Consider the following 22,702-nt stretch of genomic DNA (forward strand, 5'->3'; position numbering starts at 1 on the left):
ATGAATGGCCTTTGCCTAAACATTGGTTCTATTAATGCAGTAAAACAGAAAAGAAAAAAAAATCTTATTTTTCTCTATTATCTCCAGATATATCTGATCTGATGATTTGGCCTACAACCAATAGAAATACAAAATCATTCTGGGTCAAACTATATGTGATTTATTATCTCATGTAACAGGAATTTTAGAGCTTAGAAGGATTCCAGGTATGGTTAATTAAGGAGATATCACCAATAACATAACTTTCTTCTAGTTTTCTAGTCTGCCATTCTTGTTGATTGTGGTAATCACAAACAGAACATTTAAATAATGATGCCCAGAAGATGAAGAGGAATCATTTCTTCCTGTTAGCAGCAATCTCACCCTCTCACCCTCACATCTCGTTGGCTGGGGTTGGGTTGATGAACCAATCCCTGGCAAGAGAATGAAATTATCATGAGCAATGTAGATGGTATATGATCATCTATAAGGAAAAAATATTGGGAGTTAACTACAATCCCAATAACACTGAGTATACAAAACCAACCAACCAACCAACCAACCAACATACAAATATGAGAAAAATTCCAAATTGTTTTATTGAGGTTTCTAATGTATCTTGGAAAATTTATACATTTTATCCACATTATTCTTTGTTTCATTTCATGATTACTCTTGAAAATAATTTAGTTGTCTGAGAGATGTTAAAATTTATTTTCTCTAAGTTTCAGTACGCTAGATAAACTACTGTGTTCTATGCAACTTTTAAAGTTGTTAACCGAAATTTCACATTTGGGATTTCAGTATTCTTTTCCACCTATGCAGTTTATACTTGATGTTGGAGGTCAAACAAATGCTAAACACTCATAGTGATAAACAGCAGGCATTTTGAACTTACTTCTGTGGCAACCCCATTCCACAATTTATTGTACTTTATTTCCCTGAATCACTGCCCCAAAGACTTTGATTTTTCAGAATATTGCACGGCATCATTTTTTTTTTTCCTCTTCATCTTCAAAGGCTAGAATGGTTCTTAAAGGAGAGTTGCTAAGTGGAAAAATGTATACAAATAGAGGCAAGGTAGAGGTAAAAAAATAATAAAACATAAAATTATAGAATGCTAGATTTAGGAGCATAGTATTATATCCAAGGATATGTGAATATAGGTAAATATTTTAATAATTATATTAGATAAAATATCCTTTATTTGTTTCCTTATTATAGCAAAGACTTTATTTCATTTGTAATATTGTCAGTACTCTTATCATATGTGCCATTTAATGTCTTCAGTAATATCTAATTGGGGCCTCATCATTGTCCTTTGCTCTAGATAACATCCTGTACTCATCAGTTTCTTTTGTGGTATGTGTGATTATTTTTCCTTGGTAACCTTTTATTGACTGCCAGAAATATCTATTAGCCTGATCTTCTCTTCCTTATTTAGTTAGCTATTCCTTTAAAACGTAAGTCTGGCCAGATGTAATGATAAGCAGGCAGATGGCTTTAGCGTGATTCTTTTCTGATAAGGAAGTAGCTTCCTCTGAAGATGTGGCTCTACATCCATCCTGGCCCAAGGCAGAATGATTGATTTGTGAGCTTGTACAGGATGCTTTTCAGTCTCATGAAGACAGAAAAAAATTGAACGTAAACACATTTAAGAATAAAGAACCTGCATTTCTATGTGAACCTTTCATTTCCTGGCAGCAGGGGTACAGAAATAGCATATATGGGTAGAAAATTGAGTTTATGTGAAGGAATAGAATATCATTGCCTACAACTACCCAATTACTATGGTTATGAGAAAATTGAAATGATAAAACTAAATTTATTTTGTTACAGGGTTAATGAAACTCTATCTGATTTTATTGGATATCTTTACTCATTGCATATAAAGCCTACAATCCATTGTATGTATGAAATCTGTATTTTCTTTTTTTGGGAAATATTGTGTATTTGCATGATGAAAAATGATAGTGCATATGTTGCTGGAAGTTGTCGAAGGTCAATGCCTACTTATATTTGATTTATTCAGCATTTGTTATCATTTTAAAGATTTATTGAAAGTCAAGTCAGGACAACAGGTAAGGCAATAGTGAACGCTGAAAGATGTAAATATGTTGAAATATTTGAGGAAACAAAATATAAATTGTAATTCATACTTGTTTAAAGGATTTAATACAAGGACTAAAATTCACTGCCTTAGTTTAAAAGAGAAATGGTAGAATTCAGCATATTAGAGATTACCAGGGGCTGGGAGGAGTTGAAATGGGGAGTTATTGCTTAATGATTAAGAGTTTCTGCCTGGGGTAATGAAAAAGTTTTAGAAATATATCCTAGTGATGATTATATAGTGTTGCGAATGCAATTTAACGCCACTGAATTGTATACTTAAGGAGAGTTAAAATGGTAAATGTTTAAGTTATGTATACTTTAGGACAAAAGCAATATTCAGACAACCATACCAAATGTGAAGACAATTTTATGAGCATATATTCAGTAAGCATTTCTAAGTCTCACAGGATAAATGCAATACAAAATAAATACTTTTTAATTTAATGATAGGATGAATCATGTACCTTTTTCCGCCTATTCTTCTCTGTTGAGGATGCTAGGCAGAGTTTGTAAGCAAAATTTATGTACCAATGGAAGTAATCCCCTCTCTCTGACTCTTTCTCCAAAGTAAATTCAACATATGTTTTAATATCTGGTATGCATAATTTATTAAACTTTTAATAATAAGATCAAAAATTCTTAAAAAAACTTTCAAGTTGCTAAATCCCTTTCTTTTCTTCAGGCATACTTCCTTCTAACCCATTAGCAAAAATCAAGCTGAAAGTTTGGATTAATTTGTCATTTTTGCTTATTTCAGTATTTTAACTATTTATAATAATTTTGTGTTTTAAATTTTCCTTGATACATAATATCAAGGAAACTTCAAAACTGTTTTGAATGTTTATGTGCCTAGGGATATAAAGTTATTTTTGTTCTCTCGAAAAAAATCATTTTAATGGATAAAGTATCATGAACAATTAAATGAAATAATGATGCATCTTCATACTAAAAGGAACATTTTAAAAAGTTGAAAAGTAAAACACACTTAATGACACATTTTTTTAAATTTTTTGTTTATTGCAATAACATTGGTTTATAACATTGTAAAAATTTCAGGTGTACATCATTATACTTCTATTTCTGCATAGATTACATCATGTTCACCACCAAAATACTAATTACAACCCATCACCACACACATGTACCAAATTATCCCTTTCACTCTCCTCCCTCCCCGCTTCCCCCCTGGTAACCACCAATCCAATCTCTATCTCTATGTGTTTGTTTTTGTTGTTATTATCTACTACTTTTAAATCTACTTTTAAAAATCTCAATTTGGGGTATGCTGCATATCTGCCTATTCTAAGAAAATTCAAAAGAAGAGAAATGAATTATAGATTGCAGTGTATATCTGATACCATTGAAATACTTCTAGTTTTTTATGGAGAGAAGATCTAGATCTTTTGTTCCTAAGAAGCAACAAATGTATAGAATCATATAAATATGATATGACTCTACACTCTATACAAACAAATAATTGCTAACCTTAAATAAACACTTGTACACACTGATTGATGTAAGGAATATGGCAGCTATCAGGTAGTGAGCCATTCTCTCAAGCACTTAACTAATTGTTGCTTTATAATGTTAATTCTTCTGAACGTCAAAGCATCTCTCACTTCAAACTATTCATATATTGAACTGTGTTCCAAATATGAGATTTCTCATATGATTATATTCTAGATGATTTATTTTCAAATGATATTCACCTAAAATTTCTCACAATAAAATAAAAATGTGGGGCCAGCCCGTTGGTGTAGTGGTTAAGTACATGCGCTCCACTTCAGCAGCCTGGGGTTCATAGGTTCGGATCCCGGGCACAGACCAACACACGGCTTATCAAACCATGCTGTGGCAGGCGTCGCACATACAAAATAGAGGAAGATTGGCACAGATGTTAGCTCAGCGACAGTCTTCCTCAGGCAAAAAGAGGAAGATTGGCAACAGATGTTAGCTCAGGGCCAGTCTTCCTCGCCAAAAAATAAATAAATAAATGAATCAACTTGGAAAGAACATGCACTTGTTCAAGTTTCAGTCTTATCCTTTAATAATTATGTGACCATTGGATATGCATTCAGTCTGTCGAGTTACTTTATCTATTAAATATACATAATAACATAGCTAGAGTTGCTGAAAGAATTTTAAACAAAATGCATTTGGAAGCTATTGATGAGCAATAACATATTTTAAGAAGATAGACTATGTTTAAAAGTTTGATCGTAACAGTAGGGCCATGGTTTAGGGCAACATGTTATCACTTAGTTCTAGAGATAGGTGATTTAGTCTTTACTACATTTGAATATGTAATATAATTAGATATATTTAATTAGACTTTTATAAACATAAAATCTTAAGCTCTTCATACATCCTGTTCAGACTTAAAGTCCTGCCCTTCCGCGTGATTTCCATAACAAAAACTGGATACATGCAAGTGGCTCCTTAGAATTTTTCTAGATTCTGTTTCTTCTCTCATATTCTGTGTAGCTTTGGAATATACTCTATGGTATAAAACCCATGGCTGTAGGTAAAACAACATGTAATGCAGGAATAAAAGAATTGGGCAGTTTGCCATTAAATGGCATGATTTTTCTTTTTCTTGGAAATATATATACAAGTAGAATATCCTAGATTTTTACAGAACAATTTTACTAAAAGAATAATTCATATCAATTTACTTATAAAACCTCTTTAAAATCATTAGAAGTAAGGAAATGTATATTTTCCAGTTAATAATATGAATTCTAAGTATAAAATTTCATAAGCAATAGTCTATAGGGTGAACTTGAATCAAAATTAGTTTGTCCAACCATTGATAATGTAGCTGGTTTAAGAGTGTCTCAGAAAAAATGTGGTGCAATATAAAAAATTAAACCTACCATGAATTTGTGAAAGATGAATGGTAGCAAGACTATTGTGCATTTGGTATATTTTGGGACTCAGAATTTGACTATCATAGCTCTGTGTATTTTGCAAAGATATCAAGGAAAGCTTGATTATGTAATGTGATTGCTGTTAGCTTTCTAATCATCCATCCCCCTGTGCCTTGTATTTTACTGATTCAGCTGCAAGCCTTGTACAGTGAATGATATGAATAATTTGATAAACTATTCTTTAATGAGTTTAGGTGAGTTGGCAATAACTTGTTAAGCTATAAGACTTACAACTGCTTTTTAGTAAAATATTTTAACTCAGAGGAGAAATTCTAATGATGGAAATTTCTTAGGATATTGCAGGCCACTGTGTGAAATATTACTCAAATCATGCCAGAGAAACAGCTTTTAGCACTCCCTTAGTAAGCCATTCATTAAATCAACAAATATTTACTGAATGTACCGAAGTGTTCCTCCCTTACCTAATCTTCAATTAAGATGCATTGGTCGCTAGTGTTATCACTGAAAGGGGCCATCTACTGAAAGCGAATATCTCTTTGGAAATGTGTGCAATTTTACTGTGGATGGTTTAGAAAAATATCACCCCCGTATTTTCTTTTGTATTTACTTCTATAACCATACATGTTAAACTACACTGTGTAAACAGGCATATAAAAACAGATTCTACCAAAACTTTATTTGAAAATAATTTATGGAAATATATAATATCTATTTTGTATACAAAAACGCAACAGTAATTTGTTAAGGTAAGATACAGTTAGTGAGTATAATCTTATAATTCAGATATATTTAGTGAGAATAATTTGTTAAAGTAAGATTTATTTAGTGAGGCCCACTCCCTCTGCATGGCCCTTTGTGTAAGCCACTTTTGTGTAGGTACTTTTGAAGAGATGGTCATGATTTTCCTCTGCATAATTTTAACAAGGTGATATTTAGGGCCTATGTTAGTATCTACAGATTTATGTCAAAGGACATTAGAATAGACATTCACTCTGATCTTTCAACTTGCTCAGCACAAAATCCTCAAAAGCTTTGCCTATCTCTTTTTACCAGAAGTACCACTGTTTATAATAAACTGGGAAAAAACTATCAATAATAGAATAAGCTAATGCATTACAGGATTCATGTTCTGAGCTAATAGCTATGAGATATAAAATCATATACAAAAAAGAAGTAGTAAATACGATATAGTCTATAAAGAAGTCAAAATAAAGTGATATACACCTGAAATTTATATAATGTTACAAACCAATGTTACCCCACTAAAAAAAGGGATATGTTCTAAATGGTCATATTTAAGATACAGAATTTGATTGTATTTACTTTTACATGTTCATTCATGAAATGTCTTCTCTATTTAGACAGATTAGTTTACAAAAGTGAATCTATACATAAACACATACATAAATACATAGAATCACAAACATACCTCTATGTGAAATATCAAGTGTTTCTAAAAACAGTAATCAGATTTGAATATAATATTGATAGAAACTTTCACTTTTAATCTGATTATGATATTTTGATATAGAATTTATTCTTGTCTCTTAATATAGGTAAGAGGGTATAGTGTAATTAAAAGTCTGTATATTTCTATGTTATTAGTTGTTTCATTTTGGATTTATATTTATTTTTATCTTTTGGTACACATTTTTTTCTATATATCTCTCCAAGGACTGCAAGTGAGAGGACAGGTACCCCTTTATTCTTGGAAATAACAGCTGGAGAAATAGAACACAGAGAAATAGTCCATACTTTCTGATGAGAGAAACAGGAAGAGAGATTTTACAATTTCTTCATTAGATAACCTGCAGGTAACCTGTAGTGAATGATAGTTTCTAAAGGTGCATATTAAATGTTATTTCCTCTAAAAAGGCAATTGAACCACATAACCTACTAAAAGCTTGATATTCCATTAAGCACGTCTTTGTCTAAAAAACTGGGTATAGAAATACATTTTAGGAGACAGAAGCAGACAAGTAACAGTTCAACAATGTGTGTCTTTATACGCATTAACTGGTTTGTGTGTGTGTGTGTGTGTGTGTGTATTTAAATCCAGGGCACAGCAGTTAATAGCAGCAACTCTTCACACACACTGATTCAGCACTTAATTTTTATTAGAAACCCCTAACTGGCTTCTCTCATGGTGTGAATGTGTCTGCCTCCAGGACTAGCACCATGTGTTGAATTCATTACAGTCTGTCACAGGATCCCAGGAGAGTTTATTCACAGATGTAGATTTACTGCCAACCACCTATAACTGTCTGTTTGGCCTTCATTGTGAGCACAAAGACAAGAAATTATCCAGTGGAAATAATTCATGGCGGTGTATTAAAAATAATAAGCATTTCTCCTCGTCAGTGATGCTGGAGGTTTATAGTTTCTGACACTTGACTCTGGTTTTGTGGCAGCCCTCAGGATTTATGTGTAATATCATATGTCCTTTCAATGTCTCACAGTAGAGCCTGAGTTCTTACAGCTTCAAAGAAAGCTGAAGGATGCTGGCACCATAGATCTGTCTGTTTTATTGATTTTCCCATAAGTGTGTTTAATTATTAAACAAAGGATCCATTTAACAATCTCATCTATTTTTAACCAATTAAGTTCACATTAAAGATTACCAATATCATTCTAAAAATAGAATGTTTCATGGCATTTAGCCAGCAAATACCCAGTACTGGGATTCTATATTCTTTTGTAGATATAAAGATCCAAAATAAGTATGTTTTAAGACAAATAGTAAAAAAATATACGTAGTTATCACCTTATAAAGAATGAATTGTTTAATTATTGAGGTGTTATAAAACTGTATGCCTTTCTGACATCCATATAAATATTAATAAATGAAAATATTATTCCTGTAGCAGGGGAAATATTTAGATGTCATTATTACAAGTCTTAGAAAAAGTATGATCCTGTAAGATTAAGGGAGGAAGTACAATAATAATTCACTGTGGAGTCAGAATGCATATATTATTTCTGCTTATCTGCCAAACATGTTTACTGAAATGTAGGGTTCTTATTTCTTCCTGTTATTATATTCCTTTTATTGCTAGAGGAAAATATAAGATTAAAATAATTTATTATATTAAGGCAATCTCAACTATCTTTTTTAAAGAGTCATAGAATTTATGAGTTGGAGGGCCTTTAAAAACCATATATTACATACAGTTCATTTTATAAATAAACGAACGTCCATAATGGCTTGCCCAAGGTAATCTAATATTAATGACATGATAGCTAGATCTCAGAGATCCCTTTTTACTTCTTAGTCCAGGGTTATTTCTACTTATATTGTATTTTATAACCTCAAACTCATAATTTATCTATTTGTTATTTTGCACACGCATGCCGTTTCCTCTGAAGCCCAATTTCATGGGAAATATTCATACGTGCAGGCTATGTTACAATTGGCTCCTGTTACTTACCTATATTCCCAGCAGGAAAATTCCACTTCAGTTGCATAATATTGACCTCCAGTACGTTTATGCCTTAGCTCTGACATATATTTAACTTTAAATCTACGTAAAAAAAAACAATAGTTCCCATCTATGCCTATGCATTGCTTTTTCTTTCTTTTTTCTTCTTTTATTTCTTTTTTAAATGTGCAGGTAGCTAGTGTTTCTCTATTGATAACTTATTTTCCTATACCTTTTTGTCTTCCTGGACTCCTTTTCACTTTGCTACATACGATGTCAGCTTGGAGTCAATGGATATCAACAGTAAAAAATAGCAAAACAAGGATCAGCCCCAGTCGCCTAGTGGTTAAGTTGGGTGGGCTCTGCTTCAGTGGCCCGGGTTCCGTTCCTGTGCGCGGACCTGCACCACTAGTCTGTCAGTGGCCATGCTGTGATGGCAGCTCACATATAAAAAGAGGAAGATTGACAGTGGATGTTAGCTCAGGGCAAATCTTCCTCAGCAAAAAAAAAAAAAAAAAAAAAAGACTTGAAAAACAAATAAAAAAGCAAAACAAAATAAGAAAAAGAAAATCTCGCTAGCATTCAACTACTAGGAGGACAAAATCAATGATGCAACTAACTTTACCTTTATTGTTATGCACTGGAATTACTAAAGTAACATTCTGTTGTAAACTGGAAATGATATGAGAATTTCAGTGTAAAATGGAGATACCACAAACTTCTTTCATAAATCCTATTTTTTTGTCCAGGGATTACTTCTTTTGGCAGCTTGGTAATTACTCTTCCAGAACTAATTTTTTGTATAATGCATATATGCTCTATATTCATTACTATTGTTAAATAACATACAGATATGTGTATATAATATATATATTTACATGAATTGATCAGTACATATATGCATATATATAGTTATATCGTTTTGAAGTGTATGTTTAATAACCTAACAGTATATAATTGGCATGGCCTAAGGTTGGTTTTCCTAGAAGCAGAATCTAATATTTATTGAAGAAATGCTCTCAGGAATAGGATTATCAGATTTAGCCAATAAAAGTATGGTATGCCTAGTGAAGTTTGAATTTCAGATGAACAGTGAATATTTATTTGAAATATTTGGGACATACTTATACTAAAATAGTATTCATTCTTCTTCTGAAATTTAAATTTATCTCAAAGTCTTTTATTTCACCTGATGACCCTAGTCAAGAGAGAGGGGGTGAAGAAAGATGGGGCAAGGGAGGAAGCGATCATTTTTACTTAATTATAATCAAATGGCTTATATAAAATTAAATATGCTGATTAAAATATCTGTTCATCCTGATTATAAATAAATATTCACTTGTTGCAAGTAATTTAGAAAATGTAGAAACAAATGTAATGAAGAGATATCACCCATAACCTAAAATAATAGCTATTGTTATTTTAGTATTTCAGCGTGTTTATTATCATTCAAGATTTAAAAAATAAATAGTAATTCCAGCAATTCACTATAAATAACGTTGATGTAAAGTATTACTAATTTTTACAGTGAAAAAAATTTTATGATTTCTTCATGTGTGAAAGAAGGAACTATATTTTAAATTCTATCAACACAATTCCCAATTATAAAATTATAGCTAAATTACAAGATATAGAATTAAACGCCACATAATATTGATTTAAGAGGTCGTCAGAAAATCAAGAGAACCTAAGAGTTTTGTGAGGGGAATAATGAAGCTCAAGAAAGCCATTTTCTGTCACATGAAGAAACGAGGAAGAAAAGAAGCAATTGAGTTGCCCACTGTATGTCCTATCTTTGTTTCTGGTCGTGGTGGGGTGGAATCTGGACGAAGTAATTGCAGAATCCAAATGAATTCCTGAATTTGATATATCAGGTGATTAAATCGGAATATATACCTAATGACATTATTGTATTTAATCTGCTAATGTATAAGTCTAAGTACAGTGTTAGATCACAGAATAATATCATCCGCAGGATATGCTCTCATGGAAAAAGCACTGATCAAGGTACAGTAATTCAAAGAACTAATACTTATCAAAACTGAGAGTTCGGTAGTTCTTCTAAAATTAAATAATGTGAGAAGTTACCATTGGAAAAATGACCCAAACACATACAAAAATCATCAAGCATGCATTGCATTTTATAATATTTGAGCAATTAGTTTTTCATTTGATTTATAGAACCTTATAACTTAAGAGCTAGAAGAGGGCTTGGGAGGTCATCTATCTAGTTCAGGGGCTTTTAAACTATCCCTAGTAGAGCATAAAGGTTTCACAAAGGAGACGTCAGAGCGTGATGTTGATATTCCCTGCGTGCTCTAGGTCCTCTGCCTCCACTTGAGCCAAAGGATATCTACTTTATATCACATATATATTGGACTTCTGCCTTGGATATTACTTGGAAAAAAATTTTAGCTGCTTTCAAAAGGCAGTGAAAAATTCAGATTTAATTTGGGCCTATGTTTTGTCATATATGATAAATTAGTGGTCATTCCAGTCAAGTTCACACTGGTTAATTCAGAAACAAGAATAAGTCTTCTAAAGGTACAAAATCCTTTCAACTGCACATCTTCACTGTGTGTGTGGACTTGCAGACCTGTCTTCTGAGAGTGCTAGGCTAATATTCTTCTCCCTGCAGCATAATAATGTATACAAATGATACAGTCTAGTTTGGGGTATGGAGAACATGAACAGCTCAACCATTATGAAAGGTTAATATTCTTAAAGTTGTCAAGTTAAATTTTAATCCCCCAAATTCCTTTCTGTAGATGGGGTAATTATAACTTTGGTAACTGCTTAAAAAAATGTTTCAATCGTATCACTGAAAAGAAATGTTTCTCTACTACCATTTAAACCATATAATCACTCATCAGTCTAAAAATAAAAGTTCTTGTTAGCTGAGTTAACCTACTCTGCCTGAATCTTTGTGCCTTCATCTGTTTCGTGAGGGAAGGATTAAATGATATTAAATGATCCTTTCCATCTTGTATCATTTAGGATGCTTTGCACTGCAAATAGCACGAAATGCTCATTTAAACTGGCCTAATCAATGAGGAAATTTATTACCACACATAATAGAAATTACAGAAATATGGTAGACTCTGAGGTTTGTTGACTCAGCAGCTCAAGTATGTCATTTATGACCCACGATCTCTTCGTCTCAGTCTGGTCCTCTCAGGGTTGGCGACATTCTTGGCTGGTAATAAGATATCTGAAGAAGTTCTAGGTGTCATATCCAGACCCAGTAATGTCCATAGGTAGAGGGAAAATATATTTTCTTATGACTTTTTTATAGAAGATAAGAATGTTTTTGTAGAAGCAATCCAGCTGACTTGCCATCATGTCTGATGGATTAGAATTGATTCACATGAATATTCTCGTACCAATCAATGGCAAGGAAGATGAACTGAACCAACCATGCCCGCTCTTGGGACTGGGTATAGGTTCACTTTACCATGAAACACATAGTTATGTGCATGGTGCATGGAGGTGGACACCTGGATAGCATTGGGAATCTGTGACTAAAGAGAGAGTAGGAATGGATGATGATTAGATAAATATCCATGTCCACTACACAATGCTCACACATATGGCTATATTTATAATCAGTAATTACAAATGGTAATGAAATCAGACAAAGTAAAACTAATCTGAATTTGAATAGAATTCTCAAATATCATTCTAGGCATTCCTACCCAAGCCTTCTCTACCATTTAAACCTTTGTTAGAATCAGCTTAAAAATAATAGAACAGATTTGCATTGGTAATACTAATCTGAGTGCTTTCAGTGAGTTAAATATTTGGGCATCATGATGCTTAATGATGCATTGATTAGTGAGAAAATTAAACACTGAATCCAAGTAACCAAATGACCTCAGGAGATTGGCACAGAAAATGACCAAAGCTGACGCTAAACTGCAGACCTACACTGTCTCTGGACTTGAAGCTGTGAGCCAGCTCTTTTTTTTTAAAACTTTTTTTTTTTTTATAATTTTATTGAGGTCATATTGGCTTACAAATTATGTAAATTTCAGGTGTACATCACTAAATTTCAGTTTCTGTATAGACTGCCTCATGTTCACCACCAACAGTCCAGTTTTTATCCATCACCATACATATGTGCCCCTTTACCCCTTTTGCCGTTCCCCCACCCACGTCTCCTCTGGTAATGATTAATCTATTCTCCTTATCTATGTGTTTGTTTATTTATCTTCCACATATAAGTGAAATGATGTGGTGTTTGTCTTTCCCTGTCTGACTTATTTTGCTCAGCATAGTACCCTCAAGGTGCATCCATTTTGTAAATGGCATGATTTTTGTCTTTTTTATGACTGAGTAATATTCCATTCTATACATATATCACATCTTCTTTATCCATTCATCCATCGATGGACACTTGAGTTGCTTGTAAGTCTTGGCTATTGTGAAGAATGCTGCAATGACCTTGGGGATGCATATATCTTTTTGAATTATTGATTTCATGTTCTTTGGATAAATACCCAGTAGTGGAATAGCTGGATCGTATGGTATTTCTATTTTTAATTTTTGGAGAAATCTCCATATTGTTTTCCATAGTGCGCCAGCTCTTATATTACCACTACTTAAGTAGTTCTAGCAGGGAACTCTGTGTAACACTGAGTGGCATGTCTGGATAACCAAAAATGTAGTGCTGAAAATCAAGCTAATGTTGTCATGATCATCATACAAAATAATTCCACTGAGCAGACTGAATGAGAGCAACTAAGATATAAAATAGACCATTATAAACAACGGTAGATGACATTTATCGAATCCTTATGTGTGGCACCAGGTCTGCAACAAATAAAGAAGACAGGTGCTGTTATTATTGTTGTCATCCTCATTTTATAAAAGAGAAAACAAGTCATAGAGATGATAGAAGAGCCAAGTGATTCGTAAGTAGCAGAGATGGTACTCCCACCGAAGCAACATGGCACGAGGGCGCACATACTCTTAAATAGAGATACACAGGAGAAGAAATATGTCATTTTAATATGAAGAACTGGCTTCACATCTGAGATGAGAAAGGGACTTATGTACCCACTTAAGAAAGAATCTGGCAAAATTGAGTTATTTTATTATTCTAGAAGATATAAAATGAATTTATATAAATTATTTTAGCATTTATTTAATAGGTGACTTTTTTCTATTTTCAGTATATGTACTTATTTATACCACTAAGTGAAATCTTTTAAAATCATGTTGCTTCAAATCATTTCCAAACTACATAGTTCTTAGAGAATATGGAAATATATTTGGTGTAATTTCATAAGAATAACACCAAAATTCCAAAATCAAATTTAGAAAATTATTTTAAATCTGGTTCAATTTTTTCTCCTAAAAATAATGTCCAGCATTTTTATTAGATGCACAATTGGCCTAATGAAGACACAAGTGTTCTTGTTAAATGCATGAATGACTAAATGAATAAATAAATTTAACTTAACAGATAGGTAGAACATACTTCTGTCAGTCCTACATTTTCCATTGTATCTACTGAAAAATATTTTCTGTATAAAAACTGTTTCTCAGGATACCTGAGGCTCATATCAGGTTGTAAGCATTCCAAGGTTCTAGGTAGCCTATAATCAAAACCAAATACTAAGAATCATATAAAGTCTATTTGAAAGAGATGAAATTTAAAAATAAATGATTTACTGAAATAATAAGCAACGTATATTTGATATAGGCTTAAATCGTGAAGAAAAGACTTAAGAAATGGCATCATGGCAACCACAGGTTTCACCCTATAAATCCATTCAAAGTCGCCTTGAAACACATAAAGACGATCTGATGAAAGTAATTTCTGCAAAACAAGATCAACAAAAAGACTGGACCGGTAGAAACTGCCACTGGAAGTGTATTGTGCATGAGAGGAGGGCAGTTCTCACCTGACATGGGGCATTGTCTGAGCCAAGTCAGAACTGCATCAGCAAAGAACCTGTAGAAATTCTAAACAGTAGGTGAATATGTGTATGCAATATGGACAGGACCCTTGGTCACTGTTAACCTGAAAGAGAGATAAAGAAGAGAACGTTTTTGCAGTGTGTGCCTTTTTATATTGGCATATATGTTAATGTAAAATGGTGATTAAACGCTCCTAAAACCAATGGTTTTATAGTGAATGAATATCAAGAGTCACAAAAATGATATTATAACAGAATATGACCAACGATATGCAGTGTTTCTAGGGTAAAATGTTAGAGATTAACTACAAAGATGCATTATAAGACAATAGAGGAAGGCAATAGAGCCCTTTCCATTCTGCTGAAATAAATGTTCTATTTCTCTCAGTCACAAAACTTTTCCAAAACAATTTGAATGTATGCCTTTTTTTCTTCAAATTGTATTTTAGTCATTTTATGTTGTTGCCTAAATCATTGGTAAGAGGGCAAATTAACATTGAGTTTGATTCAAATGAGGTTAGCTGCTTTGCCTGCCACTCCTTCCAGTCATTTTATTATGCCTTAGAAACATTTTATCTAAAGGAAAAAAACATTTAGTGCAACTAGATTTCTAAAATAATCAAGTGGGCATTAACAGCTTGATTTTCTTCGAAATAAGGTTCATTTTTTTTTTCTCCAACTTAATATCATAAAAATCTGAAGGCAATTGAAATGTTACGAATTTGTAGAACTGTCTCCCTGGGAAAAGGCTATTAGTGCAGAATTGCTAACCATGAACAGATTACTGCAATTAGAGGTACCTGAGGGGCATTGGAAGGCCACTCTACCTCACTAAAGTTATATGAGCCCAGAATTTGTGTTCCTTACATTAATAGTAAGACTCTCTGAGTGAATAAAGGGAGATATTTAATGATTATTCATTTGATAAGTTGGTTTTGTGTCAAAGGAGTTCTTCAGAATTTAGACTCTTGTAAATCTGGAGTAATTATAGGCCCTTTGGGGAATTCAACTACATTTCTATCTTAAAATATGAGCTACAAGGAAAATCACTCTTGATAAGCTAGTTGTAGAATAAAAACTGCTTTTTTTTAAAGCATCTTGAATTCTTCACTGCTGATATGTCTGCATAAATCCATATGTACCAAGACACTTTGTGATCAAGAACTGCATGGACACTTAATTTGTGATAATCTCCTTTAATAGTCTTTGTCAAGTTTTTATTTGATGAGATAATTGAAATGAGGCTTTTAAAAAACTGTTACATACCACAGATATTTGAATTTACAGGTGAGAAACTGAAGGGGTCCAAAACAAATCAGAGGTACTACAGAAATCAAGATACTTAGGCGCCAATGAGGATAAAAGGAGAGAGAGAGCTCTCTAAAATTCATATCATGCTCTCTCTCTCTTTCTCTCTCTTTCTCTATCTACCTATTTATCTATTTACCTACCTACCTATCTATATGCATAGATAGATATAGATATTGATAGTGTATAACTCATTTTAGCTAAACCTTTAACAATAAAACTTATACTGAACTAAAGTTAATACAGAATTACAAATATTTTTGAAAAAATGTTACAATTTTTTAAAATTTAGATTATTATTTTAAAAATAACTTCTCTTATAGTACTTCTTAGTTTCTCAAATCTATGTCTTTGGAACTATCCTTTCAAATTTGAAATTTTTAATTAATAACTTGGATAAAGACCTAAAATCAATTTTCATCAAACTTTTTTAGGAAGAATTGTACAATAGATGACAGAATTAGAATCAAAGTGTATCTCTAAAGACAAAAAAAAGTTAAAAATAATATGATGTATTTTAACAAGAATAAATATAACGTCCAGCACTTTGAATCAGTAAATCAGTTTTATAACTTTGGCTACCATAAATTCAATTTAAATAAAGATCATAATATATCTGAAAAAAATGGCTTTTTCTAATTATGAAACATTACCAAAATTGATAGACGGCAAATCAAATAATCAATTCAGTTAACAAATTTTGTACCCACTATATGTGAGACAGGTACATATATAAATATGATGCACCCCCTTCCCTTAATTCGCTTGTAGTCTATTGGAGGATATAAACAAATAATGATGATACAGCATAGTATGACCATGTCTGTGATATGATTGGGGTTGTAAGTAGAGAAGTCATGCCTCACCTTGGTTGGCAAAACAAGAAATACCTCCTGGGAATGATGACGCCTAAACTATGTTTTAATAGTGCTTCTTGGCTGCATAATAAGAGATATGGAAGAGACAAATGGGAGTTGAAGTTGGGAAAGTAGAGGGGTTGTACATCATCAGAGTCCCAGGATGGAATGCTGAAGCTGTTGGCCTTTATCCTGTGAATGATGAAAAGCCGTTGTGATATTTAAGCTGTGGAATGATAAGTGCACATTTTAGAAAGATTGCATTAGAAACAGGGTAGAGTATGAAACAGAGTGTGGAGAGACACTAGGGTTATTAAGGAGAAGAGACTGGAAACAAAACTTACAGCTCTAATTTGTTCAGATGTATCATACTGTCATGTATGTCTGGCTTGTAATATCACTTTTATTCATAGAAGAAAATGAACCATGTCACTTCTGCTTCAAAGATCTAATCTAGATTGGGGCTTTTCAAACTGGCTTTGTGTGTGTGTGTGTGTGTGTGTGTGTGCATGTGCGTGTGTGGTTCTTTCTAAGTGCTGCAGAGCCCACTTCAAGGAACAAGGAAGAGGCTGAGCTACCAGCCTTTTGGGGGTCTACAGGTCAAAAATTATTTATAACTGGATTAGCTGTATTAGTGAGTCCCTGTAGTCCCATACTGAAGAAAAGAGTTTGAACAACACTGCACTGTGCACACATACTTAAGAAATCTGTGTCGATTCTAAAAGGTGCAGGTGCTCATTCTGGTGTAAATTCGCCATCTGATAGTAATTAGAAAATTCAACAGAAAGTTTCTAATAGGTCTGTATTTACCATCATTACTATCATTATGATATATATGTGTGTGTATATATACATATACATATGCATATATGTTATATATATCTACAGGTGTTTGTGTTTGTATATATTACATATATATGCTCATATGTATATAAATATATAGTTGGAATAGATGTTCTTTAAGAAAGTTTTCAGAGTTTTTTATCCTGTAATTCTAAGTCACTTGCCAACAGTAGGAGGTATTTACTTCTCCACTGCTCCCCTACTCTAACAAAATAGATACTGCCGTGGGGAAATAAAAAAATTCAGAACTCTGGATTAGCTGTACAACTGACTTTTATGAGAAGTGCTTTTTATTGGCAATGATTCTCAACTAGACACTGTACCATCCCTAAGATGGCATCTGAAAATGGGAACGTCTGAGGTTTTCAGGGATTGGGGCTACTATAGACATTTAGCGGGAAGGGCTGGGTTTGCTAAACACCCACAATGTTCACAGCAGTCTCACTCAACCAAGAATTGTCCCCCTCAAATGTCAATAACATTAAGAAATGCTGGTATTTAGGTTTAGGCTGAAGGAGATATAATGACAATTGAAGCTAGTATTTATGGTGGAAGTTAGGTGCATTTCATATTTTAGTTCTTTAAGCAGCCATCCCTCGGCATATGATTTCTCGAACTTACTCTTCACGTTCTAATTTTTAAGCCTAATATCCCTTTAGTTCCTCCAGTTCTGCCAATTTAAGTCTCTAAACCTGACTTTCTTCTCTATTCCCTATATTCTCTATATTCTTGTATGTATTTTTTACTTACCCTTCTTCGGTGTTTATGAAATCAGTCTGATGCAATGTACACTAACAAAACAGTACTTACGTCTTTGAAACTTTGATTTCAGAATTGTTCTGGTTCATAATAAAGACATCCTGATTAGCAATAAATTTAACATTACTTTGCTTCGCAGTCGTGCATATGTAAAAAAAAGATCCGATATATTACACTGACTAGGAAAACTCAGAGAAGAAACCATTTACACAGTTAATATTTGACATGGTTGATATTTGAGGCATAGTTATTTGGCTTTTTTGATCAATTCATATTTACATATATTAATTAGCTGCTTTATCTATATTTATATCTATATAGATATATATTTTCAAAAAGAAACTTTATTAAGTAATGGCAATTTTGTCTCTTGCCATTTTGCCAGCCAATTTTATAAACATATGGATACATAACAGCTCAGTAAACATTGTTTGACTCTCTGGTGTTTTTAATTGCTATGCTTATGTCATAATATGCATATCAGAATATTCTGTCTGGATTTTTCTTTTCACAGTTGATCCCATTTGATTATGAGCAATTAGGCTGCCTCATAAACATTACAACTTACCATGATAGCTTTTTTCTTTTTCTTGCATGGTTATGAAGAGTTTACTACATAAATACTTTTAACAGGATAACTCTACTATTTACTATTAAAATTCTGAGTGTCATATATATTTTCTCAGAACAACAATTACCATAGGTAAAAAGTAGCTTCCTTATTGTCTTATGTACTGTGGAGAACCTTCCTGATATGAATGGGATCTGTTACTGTCTCATTTAAAATAAACACAACCACAAACAACATATTGCTAAATACTGTTACATAAAATATTCATAAAATGAACATACACACTATAGCTATAGTTAAAAATCATTGGAATTAAAATCTCCTTACATGAGGTATATTAAGGGAAGAATTGCTTGCAAATAGGAGCTGTATATTTTGAATGAATGGCACAAGGTAGAGAGACCAGGTATGCATTTAACTTACAGAAGGAAATGCCAAATTTAAAATAATGTTTACAGAAAATGCTTTTTGAAGATAAATCTGTTGATTCTCAATAAAACTAGATAATCATCATGATAAAATTCATAAGCACATGCTTATTTCAAAATAACAGAATTTTCAGTGTAAACTACTTGTTTTATTTCAAAGATGTGAAATGTATGAAGTGTGATTCCTTATACATTAAGAACCTTAAAGAGAGTTATAAGGGTGACATTCCTCAATTTTAATAAGTTCAGGATAAGATCATAGTTGATAAGGGAATTCACAATAATTATTGGGTTATAGAGAAGAGAGTTTCAGAAGATTGAGAAGACTGAGTTTCAGGTAGGTTTCATAAAAGAGGTGGAAATGAGGGGGCCAGCCGGGTGGCGTAGCGGTTAATTGCACGTGCTGCACTGCGCCGGCCGGGGTTCACCGGTTGGGATCCCTGGTGCGCACCAACACACTGCTTGCCAAGCGATGCTGTGGCGGCGTCCCATATAAAGTGGAGGAAGATGGGCATGGATGTTAGCCCAGGGCCAGTCTTCCTCAGCAAAAAGAGGAGGATTGGCATCAGATGTTAGCTCAGGGCTGATCTTCCTCACCGAAAAAAAAAAAAAAGAGAGGTGGAAATGAGTCCTTGAAGGATAGATAAGATTTCCAAAGGAGAAATAGAGAAGAAGGACATTGAGGGGCTAGATTACTATACAGTGTTTTGAAAAGATGCTCAAAATAATAGTTTAAATTAAATTCATTGGAAAAGTAAACCAGAAAGGTAGAGAGTCCTTAGTTTGTGAAATTGTTTGAATTAAGGAGATATGTGGTTTGGACTTTTATTAATAAAGTCTTCTGAAGAGAGAATGGAAAGCCCAAATCAACTACTTTAGACTGGGTTCCTAAGAGAGCAGAGCCTGAGGCATAAGCTTATATGCTATGCCTCAGGGCTTATACACCCTATTTTCTTAGGGCGTGCATCTCAAGAAACAGAAGTGAGGGACAAGGGATTGAAGCTGGGGAGGAGAAAGAGCTAGAACTAGCTGGTCACTTTTAAAGGACTGATTGCTCCATTCTTGAGGGGGTGCCCCCCGAGAAGCTATATAAACTGTGCCAAGACTGCTCCTCAAATTACATTGGGTAAACGTTCATTTGTGAGTTGTTAATACTCCTGCTTTTCCAGATTGTAAATTGGGCAAGAATTGAGGCAATGTCAGATTGCACCTGTTTGAAGTTGATCCGATCCTAAACAGAGCTGAACTGCAAGCAAGTGATGTGTGAATGACAGGAAATATATAGGAGCTTTCAGACTCAGTGATATTTTGGAAAAACTGACATGACAGCATAATCGAGAAAAAGATGTTAAAGACAGGAAGCCCAATTAGAAATTTTTTAGAAATAACCTAGGTGAACATAGCAAAGACCTTCATTAGCACAGTAGTATTTGGACTGGGAAGAAAAGAATGACTATAAGAAGGTGTAGGAAAAATATATATATATGAGGGCCTAGCAGGTGACTGGATATGGGATGATAAATATGATATCACATTTTTTAGCCGAATTTGAATGGTGATACTGTTCCCATAGGAAATGATTTTTGTTGCTGTTGACTTTTTTTCTGAGTAGATGTTTGTGTTACATATGTTTTAGACATATAGAATTCAAAATGCACTGATTTCATTAGTAAAGATTTTCTAACCATGCATATAGAAAGTGTAGATAAACAGATAATGTAAAATATATTCTTATTTCCACATTTAGTAAATATATTTTCTGCTTCCTATCTCAGAGTACAACTACAGTTACAATCTTAGTCATTTGTGCAGTAACCCAAGGGGTCAGAGAATGACTTTTCTCCGAAAGAGTAATGACATCTATTATTTCTATTTCCCAGAAGTGTAGCATTATGCTGCATGATCAAAAGTTTATTTCAGAGAGTTTCTATAGAATTTTTTTATACAAAAATAACTCCCCACCCCCACCCCCACAATAACTACACATTTTGGCACATGAATATTTCATATGTTGAAGTGGGAGAAAATGTGGTTCAGGGCTTAAAAACAGAACAGAATAGCTATTATTGCATGAAAGTTAACTGAGCAACAAACTGATAACTGACATAACCTCCATCCCTGCCAACATGGCCACTTTGTTCATGAACCCATTGGGTGATCACAAGGATGACTGGGGAGAGGCAGACCCATATCCACAGAATGGCCCTATCCATTCCACAGAATCCTATCCACTTGATATTAAAATCCTCTTCTGCTGAGGTGATCCTTTGATGAGCATTCACATGGGACACAAATATTTTCACATTTTTTGCCCATTCAGAGAGATCTATCCACATATCTCTTCCCCAGACTTCTTTGTCACCATTTTTCCAATCATGTTCCATCCAAGCCCCATCCAGCCAAATCATTGGCCACAATCCATGAATGAGTATATCATCACATGTCTGGCCATTTTTCCATCCAAGCAAAATGCACAACCAGGTACACTGCTTGAAGCTTTGTCCATTGGGAGGATTTCCCTTCACCTCTCTCCTTCAGGGATGCTCCAGAAAGGGGCTGTGGCTCTACAGCTGTCCACTTTCAGGTGGTGCTCGCATATTGTGAAGAACCGTCAGTAAAATAGGCCCAAGTCTTCTCTTCCTTTGTCAACTTGGTGAAGGGAACTTCCCGTGAGGCCAGAGGTTCGGGATGGGAGAGAGGAGATCATATAGCAGGAGTGCAGACCATGGGCATTTGGACCACTTCTTCATGTAACTTGCTTGTGCCTTCAGGGCTTGTTTGGGCCCACTCTCGTATACACTACTGTCATTTCATAATGTAGAGCTGCTGTGCATGTCCCGCCTTATGACTTAGTGGGTCAGGTAACTGAGCATCTGGCTGTCATGACATGTGAGTGACGGAGAGTTGCTTGGCCTGATATATCAATGCAAGTCCAAGGAGGCTTCAGATAATTATCTCCTACTTCGGTAACACCTGACCAGCAGGACTGCCATGTTTTAGGGCTACGTATCGGGCAATGTATCCTCTCACAGAAACATGCTAAAATGATTTTGTTTACACTCTAGCTTCCAAGATCTATTGGATATCTGGTATCCGCAATATCCGACTTTGTCCACGTCACTGAATCATGTGTTCAAACATTTGGAACTTTTGTAGAAAATGTGTCCCATGACTGCTATACATTTACTAATTTCCTTTACAAAATAGAACTAGAACTACATGTATATCTTGGCAGCAAGTCAGGCATAGTTTACGTATGTATTTCAATAGTTTAATAAATAATCTAAGTCTGCCAAAAGTCATTGTATGGCACCTTTTATATCAAAATTCTTTACCTAAAGTGCCAGGTTTAGTAACTTCATAGCAATAAAAAGATTCAAGGTTACTAATTATCTGCTGCTTTAAAGCCCATGTTGGCTGATCTGGACTAACCTTGAAAATACGAATATAGTAATGTATCAAGTTGAAAATATTTAAATATCTTCTGGGATGGAGGCTTTCTTGTCTTACCCTAAAATTATCCATGTAAGTACTTTTGATATGTATATATAGGGAAATGTTTTATACAATGTCATCTCAATAAGCACTTAGTATTATGATCTACGACAAGA

The 22,702-nt window shown here is 33.7% G+C and overlaps 1 protein-coding gene and 1 long non-coding RNA gene across 2 annotated transcripts in view; one reads left to right on the forward strand and one right to left on the reverse strand.

The window, feature by feature from the left end:
• Positions 1-22,702, forward strand: part of ZNF804A (zinc finger protein 804A) — a 292,307-nt gene that overhangs the window by 80,234 nt on the left and 189,371 nt on the right. The window lies entirely within an intron of this gene.
• Positions 1-22,702, reverse strand: part of LOC147916318 (uncharacterized) — a 26,981-nt gene continuing 4,279 nt past the window's right edge. The window contains exon 3 of the long non-coding RNA XR_015553111.1: positions 1-413. This is a non-coding gene — a long non-coding RNA (uncharacterized LOC147916318). The remainder of the gene's footprint in view (positions 414-22,702) is intronic.

This window comes from Ceratotherium simum, chromosome 9 (genome assembly GCF_057802395.1).
Source record: "Ceratotherium simum simum isolate JZ-2026a chromosome 9, ASM5780239v1, whole genome shotgun sequence".
Lineage (NCBI taxonomy): Eukaryota > Metazoa > Chordata > Mammalia > Perissodactyla > Rhinocerotidae > Ceratotherium > Ceratotherium simum.